At 45.5% G+C, this 27,126-nt stretch overlaps 1 protein-coding gene and 1 pseudogene across 5 annotated transcripts in view; one reads left to right on the top strand and one right to left on the bottom strand.

Annotated features, from left to right (window-relative positions):
• The window catches only part of ST3GAL6 (ST3 beta-galactoside alpha-2,3-sialyltransferase 6), a 773,060-nt gene that overhangs the window by 582,676 nt on the left and 163,258 nt on the right, over positions 1-27,126 (bottom strand). The gene's annotated exons all lie outside the window — the stretch shown is intronic.
• Positions 8,500-10,236, top strand: LOC138526017 (apoptosis-inducing factor 1, mitochondrial pseudogene; annotated as a pseudogene).

Below are 27,126 nucleotides of genomic sequence, written 5' to 3'. Positions count from 1 at the left end.
TCCAGAAAAAACCTTTACTAGACTCCACACTACCCAATAACTACAGGTCCATCACCACAGTCTCATTCCTACAATAAATTTCACAGGGCAGTCAATGTCCAAATCGAACAACATCTTGAATCTAATCATATCCTAGGAGCTCGTCAGTCTGGCTTCCGCCCAGGCCATGGTACAGAGTCAGCATTCCTAGACCTTAAGAATCAAATGGATTATATCAGTAATCAGGGAAAACCTGGCCTATTGTTACTCGACCTGTCCGCGGCCTTCGATCTGGTCGACTATAGCTTACTATGCCATCACCTCACCAGCATAATTTTTCCCAAAAGCGGCATCACGGAACACCTCCTTCCTAGAAGGCAGAGTTATGAAAGTATTCTCCGACAATGCCTGTGCTGAACCCTCCCACATCAGCTGTGGAGTGTCCCAAGGGTCATGCATCTCGCCAACCCTATACAACATTCACTAAGCTTCTTTTCAACCTCCTAGACTCAAAACGCATAATTTACACCAACTACGCTGATGACACCCAAATTCTCCTCCTCTCTCTGCTACTTACACCAAAGACGCTACCATACTAAGCTCTACATACTCGAGCATGCAAGCCTGGATGGTGACCCAAGGCCTCTGACTTAACGATGAGAAGACAGAACTTCCGATTGTGGGGCCCCCGCAGTTTTAAAAAAGTGTAAGCCCAGAATACTCCTCCTTCAACATTGATGGCACAAACATACCTGTCGCACAAGCAGTGAAAATGCTAGGAGTTTACCTCTACTCCACCCTTTCCCTTACCCGCCAAGTTAATGCAATATCCTCTTCAGCGGCCTACTCCACCAAACTTCTCATCGCCGCCAGACCTTACTTCTCTATGTATAGGTCTAACGATCGCTCTTGCAGTAGTCGGCGCAAGGTTGGTCTACTGCAATGCACTCTTCGCCGGCACACCCACGCACAACATACAAAAGCTCCAGACTATCCAAAATAATGCCCTACGAGCAGCATGGAACATTCCTAGATCAGACCATATATCTGGATCCCAAAGAGCTGCAAACTGGCTCCCCATCAGAGACCAAATCTTATTCAAGATGGTACTCACCATCACACACAGATGCATTTCCAAAATCAGCCCCCCCTTACCTAGCCCAAAAAAAATCACAAAGAATCTGACAACTAGACTAACCAGAACCCCCTACACAGACTGGTGCAACCCAAATTTCAACGTGTCAGACCAGGTGGGTCTAGATTCCAAGTCATTGCCGCCAAGCAATGGAATGCACTCACACCTACATATAGACCTGAAGAATCCTATTGGGGCTTTCGTAGAGCCCACAAAAAAGGGCTGTTTACAGTTAGAAAATAAGAAATATCTATGGCGCTGTCCTAACACCAACCCCCGTTTTAACTGTATGTAATGTTTATTTTGACTTTGTACCTTATGCGCCTTAGGGCTACATGTAGCTCGTTTGGCTCAAGCACCCCGATGCCTGAAGGTTTGTGTGCACTATACAAATGTAAACATGAATACAAATAAATACAACACTTCATTTTAATATACCATTCCTTGGAGGGAGCAGTGCGTGTAGGAGAGCCAATTTCTTTCAGAGTCTGTTTGCCTTCTCTCCCTGATGCTTTGTGACCTCTGACCTAGGGTTTGCAAACCCGGCACCAGGGCATCAAGAAGGGTGACAGGGGTAGCACCTGCTACCTGGCAAACAAAGGTGGCAACAGCAAAAGTTAATGGGCATCCTTCACCTTTCTTCCTTAGTGAGGGATCCCTGTAACTCACGTCTGCATAGGCTTGGGTACAACACCTGTTTGACTGGCATACACCCTAAACCATATAAACATGGGTTTACTGTCCATTACCTCATTATGTTCATTTTTGGTAAGACAGTGTTGTAGTTTTACCACCAAATCAATGTAATCAGCACAAGTAGTTGTGCGTTTGCTGACAATGCTGGGACATCCTTTAATTCAGCTCTCAACACACAAGCATTGGCAAAGCCTAAAGTTTGGGCTGCACCTGCTGCAATCAACATCCAGTTAATACCACTATGGCACTGCTTGGTTTTTCAATAGTTTTGTGGTATCCAGTAGACAGGAAGCAAGTAGGTGTCTGCAAGTAAGTCTTCAACGTGTGTTCATTATTTGTTATTTATGTTAAGTACATTGAGAGATGCAGACTCCGGCTCCCAGCCCCCAGCTCAAAGTGGTACACACCCATGAAACCCTGGGTGAAAAACATTCTATGAGCCTGATCAACACGTGACATCACACCCTCGCAGCACAGACATATCAGGTGACATACAGGGGAGAAGAGGGACAAGATACCCCAAGTTTCAATCTGGCACAGTGTACGCCCTGAACTCTCTGCATAAGTGAACCGATTTCTCCCAGACATGGACCAATACTGCTTTGCTGAAGTTATGGACAGTGCCATGTTATGATCCGGAGGGACACATAGTCTATAGGTGTTGTTTAGGGTACAGATAGGGAAACATGCCATATGAGGAGGGGCACAAACCTTTTAGTTGTTTATTTGCCCACCCATTGACTGGGCCTGTTAATCCCTATGGCCATTCCCACCAATTCCTACCCTTCCCCACCCAAAGCACCTCCTTGTGGGAAGTCTTTGAGCTTACTTTAATCCGGCCTTACAATGAAACGTTGTGCTCAAAGTGCCTGCCACTGTTTTTCAAAGCAGCCATGTGAGTGTTCATGGCTTAATTTGTAGTTGTTTGGTGTCAAAACCAGGTCTGCTTCAGCCACTCAGTTTATGAGCACTGCGTGTCCTTCGCTGGAGTCTTGTTGCAAACATTGCCAAACGCCAATAGTTTTGGTTAGTGTAGAAGTATTAGGCATTTGGCAGGTAACAAAAGTCCATAATACTTGCATTGCCAATGCTTGTTTATTGTAACTTCTGTCACAGCACTTCATGTGTGTCGTGTCCATATTACTTTGCATAAAGATGGTGGCGCAGGGCAGGAGTCTGATTAAAAAGGCCACCTCAAGACATTTGGGCATTATCTCCCACAGCTTAGCACATTTTTTGTTGACTATGGCAAAACGTAAAGCCACATTGTGTTATCACCCCTCCCCAGAAGGGCGGCAAATCAGTGAAAATGGCTCCTATTAAGAATGCTAATGCTTTGCTTGATGAACCCAAGGCACTGCTTGGAGAACCCTGGGTGTCCAGTCTTAAAGGGCAGAGTTTTCCACAGAACAATCAGCAACAGGACTGTGCTTCATCCCCTGGTAAACCAAAAACAGACAGTACAGAAGATCGACAATGTAACTGTGCCAGTGACACTATCTTTGTGGTGCAATTAAATGGTCCAATGTCCTTTCATCGCGGGATGTTTTTTCCGCAGGGTTTTTTACTGCAGGATTTTTAACGAGAAAAAAACATTGACATTTTTAGGGGGGTTAGAAAAATATATATTTGGGGTGTGGGTGTTCGGGAATATATAAAACAATTAAAGGGGCAGTAGGTTTGGTGGTGGAAACCCCCCAAAATAAAAAATTCAATGAGTTTTTTTCCTTAAAAAAATCCACGGTAAAAAAAAAAAAAAAAAGGCGAAAAAACATCCCACGATGAAATGCCATGGAACCCAATTAAATTACCTAAAAGAATCCTCAATCATTTTGAAAGCTCTGGATAATGTAGTTCCAACTACGCCCGCCCTTTCAATCCTTACAGCTGAAGCACATTTACAGTTGGAGCAACACAGTCTGGTTCAACAACAAGGTAGGCCCGGTGAGGGAAATTGACAACTTTAGCACCCTCACAGAAGTAGATTCACACCAGAAATCAAATTGAGTATTAATACAAGATAAATAAGCGTTATTGATAGATTCCTTCCTCACCCTGTTAAAAACTGGGAAAGGATAAAGTATGTACAGGTAGCTTTGAGGGGTTACAGTTGCAAGGGGCAAACAGTGATGTTGATCCACCTCTAGTGGGAGCTAGCGAGGCTCATTATGCCTTTCCTGTCTGAAACTGATTAAGATACTACGCGCCAATGTAACGTCACTGAGATTTGAGAGGCAACAGAACTTGATATGAATGTTTTTATATTTAAGGTTACAGGTGTGCAACATGTTTCAGTTGCCAACAGGGCTATTGATAACACTAGTGTTACTAGAGCACTGCAAAGGGATCTAGGAGGGGACACATCCCATTCCACAGGATGCAAATGGCGCAACCATGAAGGATACCTCGAGCCCATTAACTGATGCCACTTGGTCTAGTGCTATTCAATCTCTGAACTCTGGTCCCTGTGTAATTACTCATCCTCTAGTTTAGGAAGTGGTCCTTTCTTGGACCCCAGAATAATGTTAATTATTGTAAAAAAATAACTAAAAAAAACAAGCTTTTAAATCGTAATGAAGCTACCGTTTTTCAAAGAAATGGGTGCCTGTTAAATGTTTCTCGCAATTTTTTTAGATCTTAATTGGTTGACTCCAAACTGCAAACGCATCAGTTTCATCCTGATCATTGATGGCCGTGGTGGTGGCTCCATAGGCTGAAACATGGCTGCGGTTGCTCGTGTTTCCGTGCAGAGGGGACCTGGCCTAGCGTTTCGGGTGGACTGCTCCCATTGGTGGCTGTACCCCTATTGCCTATGAACCATCCAACCTGCACTTTGTTGGTTGTAGTTTGGCTCCATAAGCCTACAGATGTCTTGCCTAGGCCCTGCGGAGTTGCTGAAGGCCAATGTGGAGTAGGACTTTGCAGGTGCGCCACATCCAAGAGCACCAATGGACGACTATGCCATCAAACTCTGTTTTATTTGTGCGGCCAAGAAGAATCCATTGGTCATGTATGTATGCCGTAAAAGAGTTCCAGTTTTTCAACAACGGGTTTGTTTGTTATATAAAACATCTTAATTTTGAGGGGCCTTGGTGCAGTGAGTCCAATGCCCTGCAAAGTACCAGGGATTGTGGAGGAACACTTTTTATCCTGAGATAATAGGTGGCACTTAAGTGCCATCTATGAGACAACACTTGCATTGAAGTACAGGTATATGAGCCTGTGGGTGATTGCCCACCGATTTATTGGATTGGAGTTGCTAACGTCAATGGTCATTCCCACCCACTAACATGGCCCTTGTCGCCCAAAAGACATCCACCTGGGATCTCTTTGCTATGTCAAGCAGTAACCTCAAACTTCAGCCTGCCAACGTTTTTTCTTAGCAGCCTGCTGAGAGTTCATGGCCTAATTCCAGATGTAGATGGCTACTGGTGTAATAAAAATGTTTGAACCAAGCGTGCCTTCAGCAACTTGATTTATATCTCTTCCAGGTACTGAAGTCCTGTAAAAACAAGAAATGACAAAGCCAATCGTTTTGGCTTGAGGTATTAGATAGGCATTTGCCAGGTCCCGACATCATATTCCCAGGTGATGACTCAATTTTCAGCTGTTGCGATCTTATGGTCAATTAGTACCAAGGCCTAGTAAATGTATATCCCATGCCACACAAAAGCACAAACTGTTGGCTTTGCCAATGCTAGTTTTTAATTTCATTTTGGCCCCCTTCTTTCCAACCACGCCCCTCGTTAGTGGACACGCAATGCTAAAGATTATTTAGAAACCTGGTCTGAGCAAGCAGACACTATGCACATTCGGGCTGAAAATGATTTACGATCCAGGCAAGGCCACAATGCAAATTCGTGGAAATTTACACGTACACCTTCCATGAATTGTTAACCTTGCCTTTTGCTTATGGGTGTTCACTACATCGATCTAGCAAATGGTTGCAGACAAAAACACACATGCACTTTGTATCTGTGAGCATGCCTGATCTCTCTTGCTAAGTAATCGATGAATGAGGGGCCCAACTCAGAATGTGCAGCAGAGAAATCTTGCAAACTGTTAGGCCACCGGCCTTCTGCATTTGTATTCTACTTGTTCTGGGAGAGTCTTTTTGAATTATGAGATAGCCAATCAGTTAACACTTTAGGGGTCTTCAATAGCAGCCAGTTGGCTTTGCTGTGCGCGTCGGCTCTGCCTGGGGTGAGTATATCCCCCGGTATGAGCGAAATTGCCTGGCAGCGAGTATTGTTCCCTGCAATATCCAGATGGAATTGGGTGAAGGTCCTGACTTGGTGAAAGGGTTAGGGCAGTCCTTTTTGGATATGATATATGGCATTTATTACGCGCCTATACACAGGTGTTTCAAGGCGCGACGAGGCGGGGGGGGCAGACAGAAGACTGACAACGATCTTACTAGGCCTGGTGTCATTCAGATCGCGCTAGTGCAAGGGAGGGGGAAGAAAAGTGCAGGGGGGGGAGGGGAAAGTGCAGTACAAGGGATAATAAATAAACCAGATAAATAAAAGAGCGGCCAGTAGGTGGCAAGTGCAGGGTGAGTTCTGAAGCAGGTGCTGCTGGGGGGAGGGGGAGCTTTAGGGATACAGAAAACAGTCCCCAGGTGCAGGGATTGCTAGGGAGGCAGTGCAGGCGTGCAACTGGCTTGGTGTGGGCTCGAGATCAGAAGGGGCCAGGTAACCAGAGCATCGCAGTATCGGCCAGGAATTCAGCAGAGGAAGGGGGGAGAGAAAGCAGCAGCAAAGAGGTTGGTTTTAAGGTGCTGCCGGAACCGAAGGTGGTTCTCCTCAAGTTTCAGGGAGGTAGGGAGGCTGTTCCAGCGGGAGGCCCCAGCCGAAGAAAGATCTACCACCAATTTGTTGCTTGGAGAAGCGACTGACCCTGAGGGAGTTGGAGGCGGGAGAGCGAAGAGCTCGAGAAGGAGAAGCAGAGAGGTTCCATTTGGCAGTCTGATGCATTGTAGCTTTCGTAAGAAATTATGCTGGAGGAAGAATTTAGGATTTATGCTTATTTTTCTTGTTCATATTACCTAATCACCCTTGAAGCCACGTTCGAAGTATTATGTGCACAAATCATGATAGCTGAAATCTGAATTATATTTTCTCCGCAGTCCATTTTATGATTGTAGCATCTTACAAACCGCATGCTGCACTACCTTGGCATCCTCAATGTGCTGTACCTTAAGTGTGAATTGAATTTGGCTTGTGCACATGTGGAACCAAAGTTATCAGCTCGGGAGAGTGGAGCAGATTAATGACGTCACGGCGTAGCCTTTGAACATCTCTGGATTGTGGCAGAGACGACAGACAGGCAAACGTTTGATTTTTGGCACTGCACATTTCAGTGGCTGCGTGATTTAGATCTCAGTGACGTCTTTCTAGATTGAGGTAATGGGTCAGTGGCTGTGAGATTTGGGATTTGGTAGAGGGGTCTACCAAGATTCTGCAGCACAATTCGGCAGTCCTGTTTAAATGTTCTGAGAAGAGACAGGATGGTCCAGAATCTTTTATTGGTTTAATCAGGGGGCGAGGGGAGGGTGGCTGCAACCTTTTGTGTCTCATTGTTTTGGATTACATCTCCCATCAGCCCTAACCAGCAGAGTGGATGGTGAGGGATCCTGGGTGTCGTAGTCCAAAACATTCAGAGAGCCGTGGTTGGAGGGAAATTCAAAACTGTTCCTTGAAGGAGTTTCCAGTAAAAGATGTGTGATCAGAACCGCAGAATGTTTTTTTTGCTTGAGAGCAGCTCTATTTTTAAGTCCTCTACCTGAAGAGAGATGAGGATCTATCGGAGAAGTTATTTTGGATTTTCTGCATTGATTCCATGGGTTCCGATCTGCTGATTCAAAGTGTGGGGTTCCATTGTGGACCACTGGCCAAGCCTCAGCAGATTTCCTCTATAGTGGAAGTTGGCACTTCAACCCTTGGTTATCCTGTCCTGTTGTACTCTAATACAAGTGGAGGAAATGTGAAGCAGCAGACCTTCAATACTTGCTGGAAAGTTTTCTTGACATCATTTTGCAAGTTTAATTGAATGTGTTGCTATTCATGTTCCTATTGGTTTGTTGTTAACTTCTTTGTGTAGGTTAAAGTGGAGAAGTGGATGGTAAGATCCAGGAACCGCAGATAGACTGGATTTGCTTGATCAGTGCTCAGTGGAATAATGCGGCTGAAGCTGTGACCAGTTGCGTGGGTTGGTTTGTGATCCAAGTGGGTGTTTTTATGTTTGATGAGAACAGCTTGGAGATCTACCAGTTTTGCAAAAGGGACTTTTTTCCTGATAGGTTTGGGTGCCAAATCTTGTGGGATGTACTGCAACTCTGGCAACAAGGTGTGCACTCACCGCTAGAGAGTCAAAAATCCCTACTGGGGACTAATAAAATGCCACTCACACCCTAATATGCACACAGCATGTCATTTCTGACAGCCTGGTAGCTTGCAACTAGAATTTACTTCTAAAGTAACTAGTCTTGTAACCTAAAATCGTTAACGTTGCGAAAATCTCAGCGCACGGACATTGTACAAATCAGCCACATGCTCCGGTGCAGGTCCCTACAGAGGTTGCTTGTCTCCACTCTACGCGTGCGCTGCCTTAGCCCCCGGAACAGGCCAGGCACAGGCAACTTGGCAAAGCGATAGATTGTCCCCATAGACCAGCATACAGGCTGACTAATGGCTAGCTCTGGTGGTGCACCTGTGGACAAAATAGGGGACCGTGCTTTTTATACCATAATTGTGGCACTTTCTGCTATAGTAGCAGGTGTATATATTTTGAAAACCTTGAATGATGATAAAGATCGATACAGTGATAGACTATCCACGCTTACAACAAAGACAAAGGAACAGTTGAAGTCTGAAGAATCCCAAGAGAAAGAAAACTTGAAGTAGGAAGTACCAGCAGAAACTCAAGTTCCATCTCAATCAGAAACCTCTTCATTGCCACAGGATCCAAGTTCACGTCTGGAAATTCCATCCAATTCTCTGTTCCTGCTTATAAGGGAGGTTGGGGGGAGGTTTTGCTGCTGCCAGGTCCATATGAGCCAGGGATCCTGGTGCAAGGGTGTTGAACGTATCAGAGGAAGATGATCCTGCATACATGTGCCCGCCTCTCTCTAAGGAGCTGTGGTTTTCCGAGGATCCAAATATTGTAGAAACTCTATGGTTCAACAAGCAGGGGTATGGCCAAGAACGAAGCATATATTTCCAGCCTCCCAAGTAACGCTTGATGATGGGTTCTCAGATATCCTATGAAAAGTGTTTAATTGCAACAGGTGGTTCCCCCAGAAGTCTTCCTGCCATTGAAGGAGCTGGTGAAGTGCATCAAAGAACACTCTTCAGAATGGTCAGGGATGTTATTGCACTGGAGAACATTACCAAAGAAGTCAAGTGTGTGATCATCATTGGTGGTGGCTTTCTTGGAGGTGAACTTGCATGTGCTTTAGGAAGAAGTGCATGACTGACTGGCCTGTAAGCGATTCAGATGTTTCCAGAGACTGGGAACATGGGTAAGGTTCTGCCTGAATATCGTAAATGGGCCACAGATAAAATCTGCAGAGAGAGAGTCAATGTTATGCCTAAAGCTGTGGTGAAGTCTGTTTGCCAGGATGGCAAGCGCACGATAAAACTGAAGGATGGAAGAAAGAGTGAGACGGATCACCCAATTGCTGCTCTAGGACTGGAGCCAAATGTTGAATTGACCAAATCAGCAAGCCTGGTGGTGGACTCTGTTGGCAGGTTTAGAGTGAATGCAGAGTTGCAAGCACACTACAACATCTGGGTGGCAGGGAATGCAGCATGTTTTTAAGATATCAAGATGGGCCGAAGGCGCGTAGAGTATCATGACCATGTATTCGTGAGCGGCAGACTGGCCAGTGAAAAAATGACCAGGGCTACAAAACCATAGTGGCATCAGTCCATGTTCTGGAGTTATCTGGTCCCTGATGTGGGATATGAAGCAATCAGTTTATTGCTGACAGCAGTTTATCACTGTGGGAGTGTTTGCTAAAGCCACTGCAACGGACACTCCATCTGGCACAGAAGAATCTGGTACAGGCATCTGATCCAAGAGCGATACAGAAGCAGAAACGTCATGAATCAATGTGCTCTTTAGTGCGTCAGCCACTGCAGCTTCAGCAGCCACCACATCCAGCTCCGCAAAAGCTCCACAACAAGGCGAGGAGTACAGGAAGGGCATCATTTTTGACCTGCGAGTCAAAGTGGTGGTGGGAATCATAGTTTGGAATATCTTCCATAGGATGCCAATTGCTAGAAACATTATCAAGAATGGTGAAGAGCATGCTAATCTAAACGAGGTGGCAAAGCAGTTTAATATCCATGAAGAGTGACCAAACATCTGACATATTTTCCAAAATTACCCAGGATCACAGTAGAAGCCGTGCAACATTTGAAAATATTTTTTATGGCATGGCGCTCAGTGTTGGCCCAATGCATACACTGCATGTGCTCACCACGTACCTTTGAACATTTCTATGGCCTAATCTCTACCCATTCTCAGTGAAAAATAAAACAAGACTAAGTAAATTTAAGACCTGTAATGAGATTGTTAAATTAAAACCTATTTTGACAGTGAAAAGCTCACCTAAAAATTGTATCTGCTAAATTAAAAAGTGATTGAGTTGGTATTAATCTCATTTTATATACATTAGGATAATTGAGCCCAACCTGCTGTTGTAGACGGGGGGCCAAACATGACCCTCATGCCCCCCACACGACTCTACACAAAAGCAGAGAACAGATGTGCCTCACTTTTAGGCCCATCACTGCGATCCTCAATGTTTCTTCGGTGTGAGAAATGTTATTCGCTCAGTCAGCCGTTTAGACCATACCCACTCGGTGATTTGGACGACATGGAAATGGCATCGATCGAGCAAGTCGACTAACTTCAAAACCAGACACTAATGACATCATCACTGACATCACAAAGTAGCCACACTTATACATGAAGTGCATATTCATCCACTCATCCACTCATGAAATTACACAAACAGGTACTAGTTTGTTGCATATCTGCATATCTGCACGAAGCATATGCTTATGACCAATGTAGGTAGAGGACAGGCACCCATACATATTTCTAAATATTCATATCCTTCCCCAAAGCTGAATCCCACAAGATGCAAAGAGTTCATATATTTAGCTTGTACATGCTTGCCTGCTACTAACAGAGAAGCCATAGGTAATGATATGGAAGCCATAGGTCTCTGAAATGTATGACAAAGCAGAGACAGGCTTCGGGGGCATGGAAAGGTTGACATGATCTCCACAGCTAGAGGCGAGCAGAAACCAGGCACCCAGCCAAGGACAAGTGGATATGGGACAATTCCAGTTACTAAGACAATGAGCCACCTGCAGAAGATCAGGCTAAAATCATTACCAGCAGGACAGTTTCATTTTGTGGTCTCCACACACGTGCCTCAGCCTAACTGGGGAATGGCAATTTAACCAAGGTATGCGAAAAGGACTGTAACCATCAAACCAGAGGGGAAAAGCTACAAGTGTTGCCCACAAGCTGCTAACTGAATGCACTCTCCCAGGCCTAGGTGATCAGAGATGGCAACATTAGGGAACACTTCGCACTTCCATGTTCATTCCCATTGCCTTGAAAAGGTACTCAGTCTGTTAACTGTCCAGAGTCCCAGGGATGGGAGGACCCATTCTGCCCAATCTATATTCACCTTTCACATGGGAATATATTTTGTTGCAAGGAACAATGGTCTCTCTGCGACCCTGCAACATTGTAGATTGATATTAGTAGAGGCGGTCCAAGGAGAAGCCACTTCATATGGCTATCCAATAGTAGAACTAACCCATATAGCTCCCATATGTAGCGTACCCAAAGTGACCTATGATATGATAAGTTATTGCTTAATACCCAGAGGTTTCTAAGCGTGGACCCGGGATTGAACCTATGAAGCTGTCTCGTCTTGCTTCCAAGGAGAGCACATTGCCACTGAGCTATCCTCCCGAGAACATGTAACGGTGTTACAGGTTTCTGGGATGGAACCTGCATTTGTGACATCATACCGGGTGACTAGAGCTCCAGAGGAGGTTTGTTTTTCTAGTGTGATCCCTGTCATTCTGTTTGCTAATAAAAGGCAGTAACTTTGCCCCATGGATGAGTCTTTCGTTCTTGTGGCGGGGAGTCTTTGATGGGCCCAAGTGTTCCCTGGCAGTCATTGGTGTGACTGCTAGAGAGCCCTAGCCACACCTATGCACTGTATTTGGGATTTTTCCCATTGTGTATTTCAGGCACTTGCCACTAACCCTTGGCTAGTGATAATTTACTCTTGCCGAATAAGAAATAATGTGTGGCAGTAGGATGACGTTTCTCCTACCAGTTCAAAGTTGGGAGGGGGAGGGAGGAGAGAGGGGGGAGAGACTAAAAAGGACAAATCCAAAGTCAGGGACTTTAATCATCTCCAGTCATGTCCTTTCGCACAACACCGCAACATGCAATAACAACAACAAGAAAAATACCACTTCAAAACAACTGCAGAAACTGCTTCTAACCTTACAGAACCGGTTGGGGGAACGAAATATGAGGCATACTCAACACAAAAGAGCAGGTGATGGCTGATACAAACGAAATAAGAACCCTATCCTAGAACATCCAAGGGATGAACTCACCAAGAAAGCGCAGATCAGTGGAACACCGACTGGGTCAACTATCCGGAGACCGGAGACATTGTGTTACTTCAAGAAACCCACCTATTACAAGAAGACGAACACTGCATAAGATTCAAGAAAGCTTATTTCGCCACATCAGGGAAGAAGAAAAGGGGAGTAGCAATATTACTTAGTGACAAAGTCCTGCTGTCTAAGATCACAATAAGGAAAGATCCAGAGGGCCGCTATAGCCTACTCAAAGGCCTCTTCGAAGAGCTTTCCATCACAATCGTCACAATCTACAGTCCCAATACATCTCAAAGCAGCTTCATCGCAGACCTTCTCTCAACCATCTTAGCCTTTCGCGAAGGCCACCTGATCATCGGTGGGGATTTCAATTCCATGCCAAACCCGCAGCTGGACAAAATGCTCCCCCCCCCCCCACAAACGCAGACTTCACACAGGCCCTATCCCTGGCCAAACTGTTCAGAGAAACAGAGACAGTAGATGTCTGGAGACTAGTTAATGACAATTCACAAGATTATACGCACTACTCCAATGTTCATAAGGGCTATTCAAGAATAGACTTTAGTCTAATCTCCGGAATGATGTTCCGATGCGTTAACAATACAGAAATCCATACCGGCATGATCTCGATCACGCTCCTGTCCCCGTGAACCTAGCCATATCAGGCCAAAGAAATCCTATCCAGAGGTATCGGAAATTAAACGACTCCCTATTACTAGATGTAAGCATCAGAGCAGAAGTGGAGGACACAATAATCAACTCCTTCATAGAGAACACCACAGAGTCCTCTCCCATCAACATCATCTGGGACGCAATGAAGGCGGTAGTCAGAGGCTCGCTGATAGGGGCAGGAGCAGAACAGCGAAGAATACCAAACATCGCAACAACTAAGCTGGAAAAAGAGGTGGTCCAACTAGAAGCTGAACTACAACACGCTACACCAGAAAAATAGAAAGATCCCTGAGGAAGGCGAAAATAGCTCTATAAATGCATTGCGCCGACCGAATGGCCAAATCACTAGCATATACAAAACAGTTCTACTACAACAGAGGGAACAAAGCAAATAAAATACTAGCACAGAAGCTAAGGTCGATCCACAGCCGAAACAACATTCTCAAGCTACGAGGGGAAGATGGAAAGCTGCGCTATTCCGAGAGGGATAAAATCAATGAACTGATGAAGCATCATAAATCCATAATGTCCGGAGATCCCACGGTTCTAGACAAGCTACCGGAATACCCGAGTGCTATGTCCCCCCAACGTTCAACCCAGCTTGAATCCCTGGAAGCCCCTATCAATACTGAAGAAATTATCTAATCCATCAATACCCTCAAATCCACCGCTCCTGGACCAGATGGCCTATCCACAAACTTTTACAAAAAATTTGCCAGAATCTTACCACCCAGTTGGCCTCCTTATTTAACTCCTTCCTGTCTGCAAGATCAGTCACGAAATCAATGGCTGAGTCGATCACATTCCTGCTACATAAACCCGGGAAGGATTCCGAGATTTTCGTCAAAGTTTTAGCCAGAAGACTGGGGCCGGTCCTCCCGTTCTTAATTGACCAAGATCAGACGGGGTTTATTCCGGGAAGAGGGACCCATGATAACATCAGGCGAACAATACATTTAATTGAAAGCACCCACAAAATGAAGATCGGGATGGCCGTGATCTCATTAGACGGCCACAAAGCTTTCGACCGGGTGATTGGGGCTACATCATAGCGGTTCTCGAACACTTTGGCTTTGGCCCCACTTTACCACATGGGTTATGGCTAATTACCAAGTCCCCACGACGCAACTACGAATCAATGGCACCAGGTCAGGACACATACACATATCTAGGGGCACCAGACAGGGTTGCCCACTATCACCCCTGGTCTTCGCCCTGTCCATGGAGCCCTTTGCTGCTAGAATCAGACAAAATGGGAATATAAAGGGGAGAACGGTGGGAGACCAAGAATACAAAATCGCACTATACGCAGACGACGTATTAATCACTGCTTCAAACCTAGCAACATCCCTGGGTGCTCTATGGGAGGAAATCAGGGAGTTCGGGGCCCTATCAGGATTCAAGGTGAACCTATCCAAGTCCTCAGCATTAGCTATCAATCTCTCCACGCAAGAAAGAGATTCCCTAACCCCACTATCACCAATCCCATGGGCCAAGGGTGCAATTTAATATCTTGGGGTCCAAATCACTAAAGACCCAACACGGTTGTACTCAAACAACATCCCGCGATTAATCTGCAACCTGCAAAACGACCTTAAAAAGGTGGAAGCAACATGAAATCTCTTGGTTGGGGCGAATTACTGGCGTCAAAATGAACCTGATTCCCAGATGGCTATACCACTGCGCAGCACTAACAATACAGATCCCGGGCCCAGCCATAAAAGCTCTACAAAAGAAAATACTAGAATTTGTATGGGGGGGGGGGACCTCGAATTGACAAACGAATTGTGCTGAGGGGGAAACCACAGGGGGGGGCTGGGTGTGCCAGACATAGCCAGATACACCCTAGCCGCTCAATTATCACACGCATTCTTCCCCGAAATGGAGGCAAATCGAAGAGTCCTGGTGTCCGGTCCCACTTCCTGCTCTCCCACACCTACTAAACAAAGCCACAGGCAAATAGCGGTCCCCTATCAGCCACGACTGTAACGGTCCAATGCTGGAAAGCTGCAGCTCGGAAATGGGGCATACGGAGCGCCTTGGGACCCCTGGCCCCCGTCTGGAATAACCCTGAATTCTCACCGGGAAGCCCCCCGCTGGATTTCCAAGCCTGGGCGGAAGGGGGGCTGGGTAAAACTAGGGACTTTTTAGAAGAGGGCTCGTCCGAGAGGTGCAAAATAAAATTTGGAGTGGGAGAGCGGGAAAGATTCCGCTATACCCAAATCAGGCACTGGATGTCTCACAGGATAACTCGAAAAAAATGCTCTAGAGAACTAACTGCGCTGGAGCTCTCGCTAACAACACCAACCAGCAATGGTAGGACCTCGATTATCTACCGGCTCCTAGACTGGTCAGACCCCGCGAAAAAAGAAAGATGTATGCTAGAGTGGGAAAAGGACCTAGGGCGAGAAATAGCGGGGGAAGAATGGGGAAAAATATGGGACAGATTGCACAAAAGCTCATAATGCATCACAAACAGGGAAGGGGGTTATAAACTTTGCTACAGATACTACATCACCCCAACTCAAATTCACAAGGCCAACCCGGATATCCCAGATACCTGCTGGCGCGGTTGCCCAGTCCCCGGATCACTATTTCACTTGCTTTGATCCTGTCCAAAGGCAGAGGCATACTGGAAGGAAATCTTAAAACATATCAAAGAAATCTCCGGTCTCTCCATACCCTGGGACCCAGGAATTATCCTGCTAGGCGAAACAGGAGACAGAGCATTGCCGATCTCAGGACAAATACCCCGCCTATGCAATCATCTACTACTAGCCGCAAAAATCGCAATGGCCCGACTATGGAAAGACGAAGGTGGCCCCTCGATAGCCTTATGGTGGGCCAAATGTTGGGACATAGCAGTAGCTGAGGAAATCACGGCAATAGTAACAGGTTCCCTGAACAGAACCCTGAACATATGGGACCCATTTATGGACTACGCGGCCAAATTCCCAGCCCTCACAAAGAGACCCCCACTCACCAGATGGCTCCAATGTAGCCCACTGTATTGATCGCAGGATCTCATTCAAAGCACGCCAAAGACCAGATTGACACCCGTTCGCGACCAAGATGGACCATCGACAATGGCTAGAAGGCCAGCAACAATCCCCCAACCCACAAACATTCCGAGAGACACTTCACCGTGAATTAATTTATAATTATTGCATTGTTGTAATGGATATATTGCTTTGAAAAAAACAAAATGTTTTGGAAAAAAAAAGAAATAATGTGCTGTTTATGTGGGAAAAGTAATGGGGCGAGTGACTTTTTTGGCTGGCTAGTAACTTGCAACTTGAATTTTTCAGGAATATATCTTAGAATAAGTACAGCATGCTAATTCTCCTACACTGACATCACCAGAGATGCCTCAATTCAAAGAACAAATTCCCCAAAAACTGGATGAGACGCCTAGAATTCAGCCCCAAATGGGAAGATTCTGTAATAAGTCTTGGGGAAAAAGCATAGTACTTTTTCGATGGGGATTTAAACCAAGCAGCAAGATTTAAGCATATTGGTATTTGTATTGTGTATATTGAAGGCTAAATGTGTCTTGAGCAGGAAAACTTAAAAATAAAATGTACAAGTGGACAGTCCAAGAACAGGAGCTGTACAATAGTTAACCTGTGGGCGATAAGGAAATGATCGGACATAGACAATGGTATAGATCTATAACAAGTAGCTGTCAAGAGGACTAGGTATATACAGAGTAGCTGTACAAAATAGCTGTAGGGCTTTAGGTCAAACGAAGCAGTGAATTGAGAGTAGGACGGGTAGGCTTCTTCAAGGTTGAGGAGGTGGGGCATTAGGAAATACTTGAAGGAGTGATTAATTGTTGAGATTTTGATGTGGGAAGGAAGGGAGAAGAGGCAGGGCGGGCGACAGAGTTGAGAGTACTGCAGCGTAGGGTGCGTGACAGAGGGAATGCCAGCAAATGGAGATTTGAACACAACTATTACGAATTTGAAGAGGGATCCGTGTTCATGAAGGCACTGTTTGGAGGTAAGGGAGGAGTGGGGGAGATGTTGAAGGTATTTGTGACAAAGTTGAGGACGTTGTCAAGAGGGGAGAAGGAGAAAAAGGGGAGACTGATGAGTGGGTTAGTGCAGTGGTCTAGGTGATGGAGGGGTGCAGCTTTGTGATACCCAACGGCTGAAATGCGGCTGCTGTTGAGGTAGAAACGACAAACGTGGAAAGGTTAATACTGTCAAAATGTACAGTTGCATAACCAGTTGCGCAATCAGAACTTCGGAACTGACGATACACATCCTCTCAGAAGAGAAATAAAATATACCTACCCACGAAGTGTTAATATACATCTTCAGCCTTGCTTTATTTCGGAAATTGCATTCCATAATAAGCCATCATACACAATGACATTGCACAGTGCAATATAAAATATACATAAATAGCAGCATTGAACTTAAAAAAAGGTACCAAATATTCTGACCATATAGAAAAATATCAAGCCTCTAAAACAACGCAGAAATAAAAAGCCTAAGGCACTAACCCTACAAAATGTTGCCTTTTTGGCTATGCTCTATTCTGATGGTGTTCTTGGTCACAAGCTATGGACTGTGGAGTTCCACAGCAGACGCACTCCCTGCAAAATATTAACAGTCTGCCTTTACAAGAGTGGAAGACGACAACGTTTCTTATTTCAATGTAGGTTAGACACACAAGTACATGGCACTAGTCTTCCTTCATAGGGGTGGCCCATTGGCATCTAATAGAAAGCACAGAGGCCAACTAGAGGAAGAAACTGCTAAAGAAGGGGATTGCGGGTCTGAATTTCAAATGCAAGTTTTTAGTGTACAAGGTTTTGAGACGATGCGGATATGCCTTGAATCAGTAAGGTCTTTGATAGAAGTTAACTGTGCAACAAAAATCTAGATGTCCCCAGAATATCTAATGTCATCTATAAACCTATTTTACCTGTGTACAAAATGAGTGTTGTCTTATTGATGATTATCCCAAAGATATCCCATGCCGGCTAGAGAAAGGACCTTTTGTGCGTTTGATCCAGTGCCAAGCATAGTCACACTCTGTTCTTAGGATATCAGAGTGGCATCCTATACATTATTAGCACGGGGTTAGCCCACATAATAAAACAAAAAGTAAGCAGTCTAGCTTCATAAGAAATACCCATGCATCCAAGTTCTAAATTTAGTGGACTTGTGGGTGTCCCCTTCATGACAAATCATAACCCCAAAGTTCTGCACTATATATAGAACAAAACAGATTGTACATCTGCATGATGAACCTCAGGGGTAGGTGAGACAACCCTTCCATATTTTGCAAATCGTAGCATCACGCCAGGGCACCTTTTGGACTGGTCTCCCAATTCTAGGTCGGACTGATTTTTGGGTCTTTCAGGAGGTCCTTATTTATCTTGGAAGCCTTTCTTGCTGGAGCCACCACAGCTTTTGTCTTTCCGGTATTTAACATTAGCCGTTTGGTGATGCTCAATCCAACAAATTCCTTTATAAATCATGACGAGCCCCATTTTTGTCCTAGACAATAAAAGTGCATAATCCACAAATAGTAAAATGTAATTATGACAGTCTGCAGGCAATGACAAATGTGAGAGGGACATGTCATTAATTAAAAGCTGGGCCAGGAGACAACCCTGTTGTACCCCAATATTCATGCCAAATGTGCAAGTCCGTTCTCCGTCTTGGCGCAATCTAATGTTACCTGGTGATCCATGCACAACAATTGAAAAGCTGCTAAAAGTGCTGAACGTCTATGTGCAGAGCATCTCAAGACACGGTAATACTGTACAGCGTAGAAAGCCGACTTAATATGTACAAACAGAACATCTAAGGATTCTTCACTCTGGACTGTGCATTTCTGAATTAAAAATGTGAAATGAAAGGTTTGGCCCACTGTATTTAGACCTTTCCTAAAGCCTGACTGCCAATGTAGAAGGATATCATTCTCTTCGACATATTGGGAGAAACGTGCTCACAGCACCTTACTGTAGGCCTTCCTAAGCCATCTATTGGGGAGAAAGTCCGATAGAGGGTCGGGTCCCTCAGTTGCACTTCTGAATAATTGGGCGCATTTCTCCAGAGTGCCACGGGGAAGAAGGTTGATTATTTAAATTAATACTATTTTAAGTCTTAGTTAAAAAGGGGACCCAATTAAGAGTTGCTTATTCAAAAAATGTCCAGTGATAGACCATCTGGTCCTGGAGCTTTCCCTTGTTTTTGTGAAACCAGAGTAGCTGATTTATCAGCAGGAGCAAAAACCAGAAGGAGTTAAGGTATTGCCAAGGGTTTTTTTTTTTGGGACAAGCCAGAGGGATACTTGGAAATCTGTCCATTTATTAATGAAGTGTTGGTCGATGATGAAATACATGTCTTTATAATGAGATACCCAAGTTCTCTGGAAATACCATTCCAGGCTCGAGGGAAGTAGACCAAACTCTGTGGGTAACTATTTTTCAAAATGTCCTTAAATCAGTCTTTTACTGCCTCTTGAAGTAGATTTGAGCTCCTTTTGAGACACTTATGTTTTTTTTCCCTTCGAACCATCATTCTTTATTCTGTGCAGAGATGCGCCACCTCCATGCCTTGATCCTCATAAGGAGATTTAAATGCCTCCAATAAGACCGGTTTATCCTTCTTGCACGCTGCCAAACCAAGTGGATTGTGAAAGATTTCCACACAAGAGAAGGGGCGCCAGTTACAATAGGTTGAATTAAGGAAATATATTAGTTATAAACTTCCTCTATGCAATCCCAGACTGGTACATTTAATGGTTAAATCATAGGAAGCACTATGTCTAAGTTTACCCATTGTATGGGGATCCTTGAACCGAACTATATCTGTACAATCCTGCAGCTGCTTCCAGTGCGTTTACCATCATCCGAAACCATGACGATTGATAATACTATGGATGCATGGTTACTTTCAGTATGTGGGCCCACAACTACATTATGTGCAGCACTCCAGTTGGCAATATCAATCATAAAACAATCCTGATCTGTGGTGAATGGCTTGTTACAACATTTTGTTGGGCAGAGGACACCACATTTCTTCATAACACCCCTACTATGACTTTGCAGAAAGCTCAGGAATCCCCCATGCAGCAGCTTTCTTCTCTTATAGTGCTTGTAAGTTTGTAAGGTTCAAATTTGGCATTAAAAATCTCCCCTCAGCCCCCATCACCCCAAACCACTATCCTTTTCCCCGCCCGATTGTGAACCACTTATTTGTTAGGAGACAGTGGTTGATGTTTATATTGGGGCAATATATACCAAGGCAGCGCTCTAACCCTGTCGGTAACAGCCCGCCACCCAAGTTAAGGGTCCAAATGAAGTGAAGTTCCCTTAACGCAGGCCACAGAGCCATTACTAACAGGGCCGGCCTGCCGCTGAGGTGTATATCACAAATATTATTTTATTTATTTATTGGATATTTGTAAGGCGCCTATACAACGAATGGTGTTTCAAGGCGCAACACGACAAAAAGGGGTAGAGGGGATAAGGGAGAAAGATAAAACTAACGGTCCTACTAGGCCTTGTGACATTCAGATCGTGCATATACAGTAACAAGAAGTGTGAGGGAGAGGCAGGGGTGAAGTGCTGGTCTGCGTAAAATCCTAGGGGGGGGGAGAGGAGAGTGCGCAAGTGAAAGGGTGGGGTGGAGAGGGCTACATGGGCCTGGTGAGTGCTAAGGGGAGGGCAAGAGGGCATATGCCAGGGATTGCATGGGGTGCAAGGTGCGAGGGTCCACATGCCAAGTGCAAGGAGGGGGGTTGACTGGGTGGGGGCTGGTGCCCTGTAGAACTCAGAGCACCAGGCAGCCAGTTACTGCGGCAGACCGGCGTGTTGGCAGGAGAGGGAAGGAAGAAGAGGAAAGGGGGGGTCTTGAGGAGCTTGCAGAACTTAAGGAGATCCGGCTGAAGCCTTAGAGGGGCAGGGAGACCATTGCAGAGGGAGTCTCCTGGTGGGGAGCGAGATCTACCACCCACTCTCTGCTTAGAGAAGCATCTGATCTGTAGAGATTTGGAGCTAGAAGACCGAAGGGCTGTAGCAGGGAGGTATTTAGGGAGAGAGTTGGATGTAGGGGGTCCCAGGACCCAGAAAGCCTTGTGGATGTTGCAGGGGGCCTTGAACGAACTTGATCCTGGTAGCAACTGGGAGCCAGTGGAGAGATTTTAGGGCCATACAGATGCGGTCCCTGGACTTGAGGCCAAGGATATGTCTTGCAGTCCTATTCTGGATTAGTTGAAGGGGGCTAAAGGAGGATACAGGAAGATTGAGTAAGAGGCTGTTGCAGTAGTCCAGCCTAGAGAGGACCCGAGCTCTGAAGACATTGAGTTTCTCGAGGAAAGGGAGAATGCTTCTGAGGTGCAGCTGATAGTGGGCCTTCTTGGCAGGTTCTGCAATGTGAGGAGATGGCAGAATGAAAGTTGACACCAAGATTGTTTTGAATAGAGCCATGAGAAATGCCGCAGGTTGAGAGTGTGATAGGGGAGAGTGAAGGGCCCAGTTGAACCTGGGAATGCTGGTTGGAGAGGCATGAGGTCAACCAGTCCAGTGCCAGCTCCATGATGCCAAGCGTGTCACAGAGCAGATGTGTCAGGGTGACATGACTGACCGTGTCAAAAGGCAGATGGAAGATCCAGATGGATGAGAACGGATGAGAGATTTGAAAGCAAGTCTTCATGGGTGTTCAGTAGAGCAGTTTATGTGCCTCCGACTGCTCTGAAGCCAGACTGGTGCTCGTGGAGATAGCCAACAGATTCAGGGTGTTGGATCAGTTGGGAAATGAGAACCTCTCCAGGAGTTTGCCCAGGAAGGGCATAATGGAGATAGGGTGGTAGTTAGCTGGGCAGGAGGGGTCGGCAGAGGGCTTTTTGAGGAGAGGATGCACAAGGGAGTGCTTGAGGGGTAGCGGGAATGACAATGGCAAAGGAGTGATTACAGAAATCAGTCAAGGCTGGGCGCAAGGGAGGCAAGGTTGTCATTGATAATTCTGGAGGAACAGGGGAGCACCTATTTGGAGGGTCCTTTCATAGAAAGGACTTGTCTAGAGACCTCATCCGGTGCTATGGGCGAGAAAGAGGAAAGTTGGAGGGAAGGGGGAAAGCGGGGGGCAAGGTAGGCCTGAGAGCTGATGAGGGGAGGGGAGGGGAGAGGAGGAGAGTGAGAACAGGATGTCCTGAGCATCTGTGTAGTTGTCCACGTGGGTGCTAATGGTGTGGGTTTATTTTTTCAAATGAAAACTTACTGTGTGGTGCTACACGGCGACTCTTCGTAGTTCCCGATGTTGTCTATGTTAATGACTGACATCATCAACAGGAAACTGACTTTGAAGACTATGTCACTGCGCGGCACTGCACCACAAGGTACATATTTCTTTTAATTATAAATAAACAGTCTTAGTACCCACACAGGGACTACATGGGTGTTAAGTGGTGAGGATGTGAGGGTGGAGGAGGCGTGTGGAAGGGGGCGCTGGCTAGTAGCACCCAGGCTGTTTGGAACGCGGGCTTGTTAACAGACAATACAGCCCGCGTTCCACGCATCCTGATTGGCCAGCACCCCTTTCCAGGGTACTAATGAAGATAATTAGCTGTACATTTGAGGGTAACAATCTTCATGATCAGAAAGTCTAAAGAGCCTGTTGCAGTTGGCAAAAACTAAGCATTAAGCAAAATGTTGAAGCAGGTCTTTCATTTGCCAGTCGGTCGCTTTCTCTCACCTTTCCTTGCCGAGATAAAATAACTCTCAAACCCTGGTTTAAAACTAGATTGACATGGATTGTCTCCTGGAACAATAAAATATAATTTGCTTCAAAAGATAACCAAGTTTGAGCTTCCATTTTACTTTTTACCCCAGCTTTATTCCAAGAGAGTAATGAAGTCTGCAGGGTTGGCCATAGTAGATATATTTTGACTATCTTTTAGTATGATGAGGGCTTCCAGTGTCGGAGGTTATATGTATGCCAGGAATTTGTAACCACAAGTGCCTGTGCCTTTAGAAGGTAAGTTACTAGGCCACATTGGGTTGGAATCTAAAGGTGGCCTACACATTTGAATACCTCTGCCTGAGGGTCGTAGAGACATGCGTTCTGTTGCCAAAAGAGCACTAGCTAAATAAGCATTAGTTGGGGTTATTATAATACAATTCTTTAATTAACCACCACCGCCCCCCAATCCGGCATTCCAGAAACCACTAGAATATCTTCCAGAATATGTAAAAAGCAGTCTGTAGTATGCCTGATCCATTGTATAGTACTGTTCAACAAGGCATCGCCATGCCACACCCACTAACTTTGGAAGCCCTGTCAAAAAAAAAAACTGTTTTGTCCCTCACTGTTACCTAGAAGTCAACTCTTGAGTGCACCAAGGGCCGAATCAGTTGTATGGGGGCCGTTAAGAAATTGCATAGACGTTTTATTTTCAGACTCCATTTAAATTTGACGGGCCAGATAAGAAGAAGAAAAAAAAAAACCGGCTGGCACATATTAACTTTTAAACGTACTGTCCAAATGTGCATTTTGAAAATGTGTGAACATGAATCATTTACCATGAAGTGGTCGTTAAAATACAAGTAACAAAATTAAACGAGGCAATATCACAAGCGAAAAGAATGCGCTGGTCAAGATAACTGGAGCTAGAGAAAAGGAAGAAATACGTAAGCAAACTAGAAATCAGATCCAAGTATTTATAGATGTTTTTATTTCAATCATTTTTGCTAAATCCCACGGCTCCTGTCAACAGTCCACATTTCCTACCCGAGACCATTGCTCGCTCAATTCTTACGTCGTTATTCCTTTGTCATTGGAAGTTCAGAAGAACAGGAACAGGAAGCATGATCTTAGCCAGGAAGAAGGATCACGCGGCCTGCATCCAGATGTGGCATCTGTTGCTCCCAAACCTCCATAAATAGAGGCAGTAACAATGCGACCACAAAAGGTACGACCGTTTTCTTCAACCTTATTCACTCAGTATCTGTGCTTTTCAGATCAGAAATGGAAGAGCCACGTATAGCAAATTTCAGCAATCATGCCAGTTATTCTAAAGTCCATGCACCGAGTGCTTCCCAAAAATATAGTCATTTTTGAGGCATTTAAGGATTTCAGTGCAGGGATACAACTATCTAGTCATAAAAAGTAACTTGACCCCTCAATTCCTCAGAGTCACACAGAACACCATTGCTTACTCACCAAGAGTCAAATATCACTTGCAAATGGTTAGTAGAAATGGCACATTTTCAGAGAATAATTCTGTTATCCCACTGGTCACCATTCAAGTTGCATACAAAGGTTTCTCTTTTAATGGAAAGGGGGCCAGGTGATATTCACCAAGACCAGTGCAACTAAGGCAGTGGTGAAAAACCCATACTTATACAGGTAGGCACGCCACATGCGCTACAGGGTGCCCCACGTACCAACCAGCCAATGAGAAAAGGGTTGCTCAAGAGAGCACACTTTCTGGGCAAATCATCCAGTGTTGGGACAATCTAGCACTAGCACAAGCCATGTGTGTTGCTGCAACTCCTCATGTAGAAACTAAGAAGTGAGCAAGCCAATGAGCTCGAGCCTGGCCCAAGCCAAATCAGCACAAGACCCTCTGAAAATCAAAAGCCACATGAGAACCGAGCCAGACATTAAGGGCACAGTCCTTACCGAAGGTGAGAGTTGTCAAAGAAAAAGCAGAAGGAGAGAGAACTGAGAAGGAAAAGGAGGGTAAAAAAAGAGCAGAGCCACACAGGACTTAAAGCTAGGCTCCTCACCCATCGCCTTCTCGCAGCCAAGATCTCCCTAGCCCGTAATTGGAAAGCTTCAGACGCGTCGCTGTTGGCTATGTGGTGGGGCAAACTCCGGACTCTGGGAAATGTGCCTTGCAACCAGGCTTCCCTACACACAAGACGCTTATCCTGCGGCACACAAGCCCAGACTACAGAAATACCTTGCTTTACTTTGACAGTTGGATAAGAACTTGAGCGTCGATAGTCAATGCGTTCTAGACGGTGTAGAACGATCACATGCTTATGTGTTCGTTCTCGATGCGATTTCTGCCCATTCATGCTTTTCGTGTATCCGTTTACACCTGTATGTGTCAATTTGCTCTGTCAACCAGGTCTCATTTAAAACCAATAAAGGCGATTTTTAAAAAAGAGCAGAGCAAAATGAGGGAACGACTAGGAGGGAGAACATATAAGGAAGTCACAAATAAGGCGAGAGCAGAGACTGGGAATTGAGTGCTAATATTGTGGGAAGATGAGAAGGCGCGATTGCATAGCGAGTTGCCTCAGTGCAGTGCAAGTCCCTTTGCCTTGTAATGGCACCAGGGGCACAGTTTCTCCTAATAGCAAATCAACCTCATATGTGACCACACACTATCGCAGCAGCACTTGCACTGTTCATGGAGGCCAATATTTCTGCAGTGCATGGAAACACTATGTAGAAGATATCCTACTCCTATGGGGGAGAGGCACACTAAACTTAACTAGAGTGCAGCAAATGCAGTAATCACTGAACAAAGCGAACAATCTAAGCTTGCGGTGAAAAACGCATTGGAAAATCTTTAGGAAGAAGTCTAGCAGAACTCATTAAATGCAATTAATATCAGCACAACCCAATGGAAATTTGCTCCTGGATTATACTGGTAGCTTTCTGTCTAACACAAGCCGTTTTTTATGGTGGTGCATCCACTCGTATATCCGTGTTTGCCATTCTAAGAAATAGCGTGAACTGGGCATAGTGAAAATGGGAAAGGAAATCACAGGCACCATGCAAGCATATGAAGTGGAAAAGGGAGGACAGATATCCTCCACCCACCTCCCATCAGTGAATGATAACTTAAAAATATTCTGCAGGGTCGGTCTAGAAGGGTTAAACTTTCCACAGAGAATGATTGCCTGCTCAAGGCAGTTAAAGCTCAACGTGATGAGCATCCCCCTTCAGATATTTGAAAATTGCTGACAAGGCTATTCAGCGATTTGTCCTTCTGAGATTGATTGGCGAGTAAGGAACAAGTTACTTACCTGTAACTGTTGTTCTCCAGCATGGGTCTGGCATGGATTCACATGCTCATGAATATTCCCCATCGTTGGGCTGGGAATCCTCGGTAAAGAAAAAATCAGTATCAGTTTCGTTTCTGATCTGTCTTTCTTAGTAGTAACCAATCACTGATCTCTGGGTCATACTGCCCCCAGCCCATGACTGCCCTCTCCCTAAGCCCTGCCTCTGGCAGCCATCCTCAGATTTGGTAGCACGCAAAGTGGCAGTATGACCAAGTGAAGAGCCGCAGAGGGGTAGGCGGGAGGGTTCGCATGTGAATCCATGCCAGACCCATGCTGGAGTACAACAGTTACAGGTAAGTAACTTGTTCCTTCTCCAGCATGGGGTCTGGCATGGATTCACATGCTTGTGAATAAAAGAATACATAGCAGTAGACACATGCACAACCAAAGGCTCAACATTAAGCATTACATCCAAAACTCAACATTAAGCAATTCTTACCTCCTCACCAGGCTCACCTTAGGCGAACAGGTTGCGCAGCACTGCTTGGCCGTCCCTGGACTCCTCCCTGGAGTCCCGATCGACGCAGTAGAATCTTGTGAAGGTGTGCGTCGACCTCCACGTAGCAGCCCTGCAGATGTCCAGCAGGGGCACACGAGACAGGAACCCCGTGGTAGCAGCGATCGCTCTGGTCGAATGGGCTCTCGGACGGCCGGGCTGCGGTCGGTTTGCCAACCGGTGACAGTGCATGATGCAGCCGGAGAGCCATCTGGAAATGGAAGTGTTCGAGAGAGCCTTCCCTTGATTCACAGACCGAAAGTTCACAAACAGCTGTGACGTCTTCCGAAAACATTTTGTGCGGTCCACATAGAACTTCAGCACTCTAGCTACATCCAGCGAGTGCAAAGTCCTCTCGGCCGGCGCCGAACCCGACGGGAAGAAAACTGGTATTACCAAGGGCTCGTTGAGGTGCAAGTCCGACAGCACCTTG

This window comes from Ambystoma mexicanum, chromosome 7p, assembly GCF_040938575.1.
Source record: "Ambystoma mexicanum isolate Mex_15411 chromosome 7p, UKY_AmexF1_1, whole genome shotgun sequence".
Classification (NCBI taxonomy): Eukaryota; Metazoa; Chordata; class Amphibia; order Caudata; family Ambystomatidae; genus Ambystoma; species Ambystoma mexicanum.
The sequence above is the reverse complement of the archived record's forward strand: the minus strand, read 5'-3'. Positions and strand labels throughout refer to the sequence as shown.